We start from the raw sequence: 6627 nt of genomic DNA, 5'->3' as shown, positions 1-6627 counted from the left end.
AATTCTGTATAAATAATCACCCAAATTGCCCATCAGTCAGGCTACAAAATTCTTCCTGATCCTCGTGCCTGGCTCAATACTCCCTCACTGACTCTTTATCTCCTCTGGAAGACCTGGCCAGCAACCAATAGAATACAAGAGATGGAAAAGAAAATCTCAGTCACTGGAGACAAGATAGGAGTAAAGGATACTTTGGTCAAAAAAAATTGTTAAAGCTAAAATATTGTTAAATCCTGGCATAAAACATCCAAAAAATCTAGGACACTATAAAAGATGAACTAAGAATGATAGGAACAGAGGAAGGACAAGAAACTCAGATCAAAGGCACTGGAAACATTTTCAACAAAAATGGAAGAAAATTTCCCCAAACTAAAGAAGGAAATATCTATCAAAGTGCAAGAAGCACACATAACACCAAATAGATGGGATCAGAAAAGGAAGTTCCCTTGAAACATGATAATCAAAACATTAACATATAGAACAAGGAGATGATATTAAGAGAAAAAGTAGTATGTAAGGTCATACCTACTAGAGTAACATTAGACTTCTCAGTGGAGACTCTAAAAACCAGAAGAGCCTGTACAAATGTTCTATACACTCTAGTAGACACAGATGCTTAACCAGACTATTATATCCAACAAAAATTTCAATCACAATAAATGAAGAAAATAAGACAAAAACCAAAATTAAGGGATATCGATCTACAAATGCATCACTACATAAGGTACTAAAGTGGGTAACCACACCCAAGAAAACTCAAGGAATAAACAAGACCAGATCAGTAAGACAAAAAAAGTGGAAGCACATACACACACACACACACACACACACACACACACAACCACCACCACCACTACCACAATCACCACTACCACCAGAACAAAATACCAGGAATAAATAAACACCCCACATCACTATCTCTCAACAGGATTAGTCTCAATTCTCCAATAAAAAGACACAGACTAATAAAATGGATCTGAAAAAAAGATCCATCTTTCTGCTGCATCCAAGAAATACACCTTAACAGCAAGAATAGACATCATTTCACAGTAAAATTACGGAAAAGGATATTCCATGCAAATGGACCCAATGCAAGTTGATGTAGCCATTTTAAAATCTAACAAAATAAATTTCAAGCCAAAATTCATTAAATAAAAATAAAGAAATTACATATTCATCAAAAGAAAAATTTACCAAAAAATTACAATTTTAGCATCTATGCTCCAACTGCAAGGATAACAAAGCTCATACAAGAAATGCTATTACACCTTAAGGAGTGAATTGACCTTCATACAGTAGTAGTGGTAGAGTTCAGTAGCCCACTCTTGCCAATAGGTGGGTCTTCCAGGCATAAAACTAAGCAGAAAAATGCTAAAGGTGACTGTCATTATAATCAAGATGAACCTAACAGATATTTATAGAACATTTTACCTAAAAACAAAAGATATACCTTCTTCTCAGCTATTCTTGAAACTTTTTCCAAAATTGAAACTAAGGCCCTAAGATGGTCTTTATAATATAAAAAAATTGAAATAACACCTTTGCATTCTATCTGACCACCACAGATTAAAGTTGGATATCAATAGCAACAGAAAACCTAAAGTTAGCCATAAAAATTCTAACTCTATTAAACAAAACAATGGTCAAAAAATTAAGAAATCAATTGCTTTGACTGAAAATGAATATCACCATACTCAAACTTATGGAACAAAATGAAGGTGGTTCTAAAAGACAAGTTCATAGCAGTAAGTGCTTACAGAAAAAAAAATATTACACAGATCTCATACTAATAACTTAGCAGCACACCTAAAAGCTCTAGAACAACAACAACAAAAAATTACACACATACAAAGGAAGTAAACCACTCCAGGGAATATACCCCAAATATTTCCTTTATCCTATTGCAGAGACACTTGCTTATCCATGTTCTTTCCTGTTCTATTCATAATAACTAGAAACTGGAAACAATCTAGATGTCCCTCAACAGGTGAATGGATAAAGAAAATGTGGCACATTTACACGATAGGGTATTGCTCAGCTGTTGAAAATGAAATCCAATTGGCAAATGGATAGAACTTGGGGGAATAAAAACATCCTGAGTGAGAAAACCCAGCCTCAGAAAGACTAATGTGAAATGTATTTGCTTATGTGTGTATATTAGCATTTAAGTCAGTGATAACCAAGCTACAATTTATGGAACCACAGAGGGTAGTCATAGAGGAGGTGACTGGAGGAAAACAGATAAATATCCTTAGGAAAAAGAAATAGAAAAGATTGTTTTGTATGATGGGAGGGCATGGAATGGGAGCATCAAGTGGGGAGAGGAAGAAAGGAGGGGGAGATATGAGGAGATGCAGCTAAAATTAAGGGTCATTTGAGGTATAGTATGAAACCTAATACAGTAGAAGCTTCCTAAGATATACAGACATAAAGAGAATCTAAATGAAATTGTCAAATAAACAGGAGACAGATAACTGGTCATCCCTTGTCACCAAATGAAGCTTCCAGTCCCAGGATTGGAATACATGTAATTGAGCTGTTGGAAAAGGGGTTCCGTAGGAACCCACAAACAACCCAGGCTATTGCCAAAACTATAGATTTCTTTCCACAAATTGACAATCAGGACCCACTGCTGAAGACAAAACCTACACAATTTATTGAATATGAAAAGTCAAGCTGGTGCCTACACAGAGCCTTCATTTTATGGTCTAGTGTCTTTGGTACAGGAAGGTACTCTGTGTGCTACTGAAAGTGAACCATAAACACCCTCTCAGCCACGAAACCTAGTATTGACAGTGATGTCCTTCATGCAAGATATGCTAGTGCAATAGTGACACAGGACTCGCGTGAATAACCATCCAATATCTGTCTGGACTTAAGTCCCTCTACAGATGGAACCCATATCTGACACTGTTTGGGTGACCAAGAAACTAGATCTAGCCCGGGGATCTAACGTAAGACCTACTACACTTTTTTTTTCTTTTTGGTTTCCAACTCTCTTATTGAGATTTTTTTTATAATTATTTTATTTATTCATTCATTCATTCATTCATTCATTCATTTATTTATTTTAATTCTTTATTAATTACACTTTATTCACTTTGTATCCCTGCTGTAGTTCCTCCCGTCCCAATCCCTCCCTTCCTCCACCCTCTGCATCATGCCCCTCCCCAAGTCCACTGATAACGGAGGTCTTTTCCTTCCTTCTGATCCTAGTCAATTAGGTCTCATCAGGAGTGGCTGCATTGTCTTCTTCTGTGGCCTGGTAATGCTGCTTTCCACGCTTTTCTTTAAAAAAATGTGGCAATAAAATGACTCCTAGTAACGTTCTGCTATACTTGCACATGACTTTGCTCATCCATCATCAGGGAAGCTTTCGCCTAGAGCAGATGGGAACAAATCAGAGACCCACAGCCACACATTAGACAAAATGAGATACCTTGGAATATTCATACTTAAACAGGATGTATTCATGAAATCCCTCCTCTCAGTGTTCAGGGAACCTGAGCTAAGAAAGTGGGTTAGAGCCAGAGAAGATGAACGGCCTTAAGAAAGTAAGGCCTTCTAAATTAATGTGATTAAACCACATATGAACTTACAGAGAATGAGGCAGCATGTACAGGGCTGCACAGGTCTATATCAGGTCCTCCTTGTATAATTATGAATTTAGTGTTTTTGTGATTTTGAGATTTCTTATTGTGGGATTAATAGGTCTCTGTTTCTTGTCCCATCTCTTGAACTCATTTTCTTCTGTTTTGTTCAATTCCTATACGTTAGTTTTTGTTTTATCTTATTATTGCCTCTTAGAAGTCTGTTTTTAAATAAGAGAAAGAGAGGGAGTAGATGTGGATTTGAGAAGAGGTCAGAAGATACTGGGAATTGAGAGAAGGGAAACTCTAATCAGTAGATATTGTGTGAGTAGAAAAATCTATTTTCAATAAAAGAACTAAAATAAAGTACTCATGAAATACAGCACAGCCATCAACTCCTCAGGATAAGAAGGATTGATTTATGTACTGTAGTAAGCCTCTTTTCACTCAGAAAGAAAGTAGTATATACTTGATTCTGAAACATCAATGTACAGAATTGCTTAATGTGGTTGTGCAACAATTATACAAGCATAAAATATTATATTTCATTGCAATAAATATATTTTATGCAATAAAATGCAAAATTTTATGCAAAAATATAATATTTTATGCAATAAAATATAATAAAAATATTATTGCATAAAATATTGTATGACATTGAAGCATGAAACAAATCTAAAGTCATTCACTCTACTTTTATTTCTCATGTTATTTTGGCTACCCTTCCCTTCATGTTGCATCACCTCTAGTACAGATTGAACTGACTTCAAGATGGGGCAACTTCCTTTCAGACAGATCAAGTCTTGCCTAAATTACAGTTGATATCTAAAAGGGGAAGATGGCATTCTAATTAGACAGGATTTAAGGGGTAATCAATACTGCCAACTGCAAAGGCAGTTCACCATTATTCTTATTAACACTATTATATTTCTTTCTTTGAGGGAAGTAGTGTTAGGAATAAGATTAATATAATAGATATTATAGATGCTAATCATACTTGTGAGCAAAACACATTCATTTAATCTCATAATAACCTTTGAGTTATATGTTATTATCATCTCCTTTTCATAGATAAGTAAACTTGGAAAGAAGTTGAGTGACCTGTACAGTCTCATTCCTAAGAAATAGTTCAGAGCTTGAGGAGGTAATTCAATGGGTAAACTGCTTTCTGTAATTGCATGCATTATTATCCAATTTCAGATCCCCGACACCCATGTAAAAAGACAGGTGAGGCTGTATATGTCTGTAACCCTAGTCCTGAGGAAGCAGAGGTAGGAGATCCCTTGAGTCTATTGACAAACCAGTCTTTTCTAATCGATGAGTGCCAGGTTCAGTTAAAGACCTTGTCCCAAAAAAATAGGTATAGATTGATAGAAGATTTATAACATTAACCTGGGCATGTACATACACACGCAAACACCAACACCTACATTTGTATTCACCATATGCATGCACACACATATAAAGTGCTTAGGCCACAGTATGAATCTAAAAAAGCCTACCTTGAGAAACAATGTTCTTTATCATCGAATGCAGTACAAATTTGAGGAGCTACTAAAATAAATTGCAGGTTAGTATTGCTGTTGCAGAACCTATAACTACTGACCATCAAAGCTTATTTACAAGATAGAGTACGTTCCTCATAGCTTCACTATCCACATTCAACATTTAAACAAGAAAGTTAATAAAGGAAGATTCAATCATATTAATTTATGATTGAGTTTTCTCTTTTAATAGTTTTTAGCTTTGAATTTCAAGGAAATATTATGCAAATAATAAAACAGATTTTTTATTTAACTTTTATTAATTACATTTTATTCATTTTGTATCCTCCCATAAGCCCCTCCCTCATTCCCTCCCAGTCCCCCCTCCCCCCGCCCACTTTCTGCATGCATGCCCCTCCCCATGTCCACTGATTGGGAAGGTCCTCCTCTCCTTTCTGATCTTAGTCTATCAGTTCTCATCAGACGTGGTTGCATTGTCAGGGTTCTAGGTTATCTCCATGAATAATCCTTGGTTGGAGTATGAGTCTCTGGGAAGTTCCCTGTGTTCAAATTTTCTTGTTCTGTTGCTCTCCCTGTGGAGTTCCTGTCCTCGCCAGCTCTTAGTATTTCCCACTTCTTACATAAAATTCCATTCACTCTGCCCTTCACTTGGCCATCAGGCTCAGCATCTGCTTTCACAGTCTGCATGCAGAGGCTTTCAGAGGCCCTCTGTGGCAGGTTCCTAGATTGTTTCCTGTTTTCTTCTTCTTCTGATGTCCATCCTCTTTGACTTTCAGGATGGGGATTGAACATTTTAGTTAGGGTCCTCTCTTTTGCTTAGTAGGTTTAGATGTACAGATTTTAGTGGGTTTATTCTATGTTGTATGTTTATATGAGTGAGTATATACGTGTGTGTCTTCTTGCTTCTGGGACAACTCACTCAGGATGATCCTTTCCAGGTCCCACCATTTACCTGCAAATTTCATGATTCCCTTATTTTTCATTGCTGAGTAATACTCCATTGTATAGATGTACCACAATTTCTGCATCCATTCTTCAGTTGAGGGGCATCTGGGCTGTTTCCAGCTTCTGGCTATTACAAATAAAGCTGCTACAACCATGGTTGAGCAAATGTCCTTTTTGTGTACTTGAGCCTCTTTTGGGTATGTGCCTAGGAGTGGTATGGCTGGGTCTTGAGGAAGCACTATTCCTAGTTGTGTGAGAAAGCGCCAGATTGATTTCCAGAGTGGTTGTACAAGTATACACTCCCACCAGCAGTGGAGAAGGGTTCCCCTTTCTCCACAACCTCTCCAGCATGTATTGTCACTTGAGGTTTTGATCTTGGCCATTCTCATGGGTGTAAGGTGAAATCTCAGGGTTGTTTTGATTTGCATTTTTCTAATGGCTAATGAGGTTGAGCATTTCTTTAAGTGCTTCTCTGCCATTCGATATTCCTCTACAGAGAATTCTCTGTTTAGCTCTGTACCCCATTTTTTAAGTGGATTACTTGGTTTGCTGCTTTTCAGCTTCTTTAGTTCTTTATATATACTGGA

This window comes from Meriones unguiculatus, chromosome 15 (genome assembly GCF_030254825.1).
Source record: "Meriones unguiculatus strain TT.TT164.6M chromosome 15, Bangor_MerUng_6.1, whole genome shotgun sequence".
Taxonomy (NCBI): domain Eukaryota; kingdom Metazoa; phylum Chordata; class Mammalia; order Rodentia; family Muridae; genus Meriones; species Meriones unguiculatus.
Note: the sequence above shows the minus strand (reverse complement) of the source record.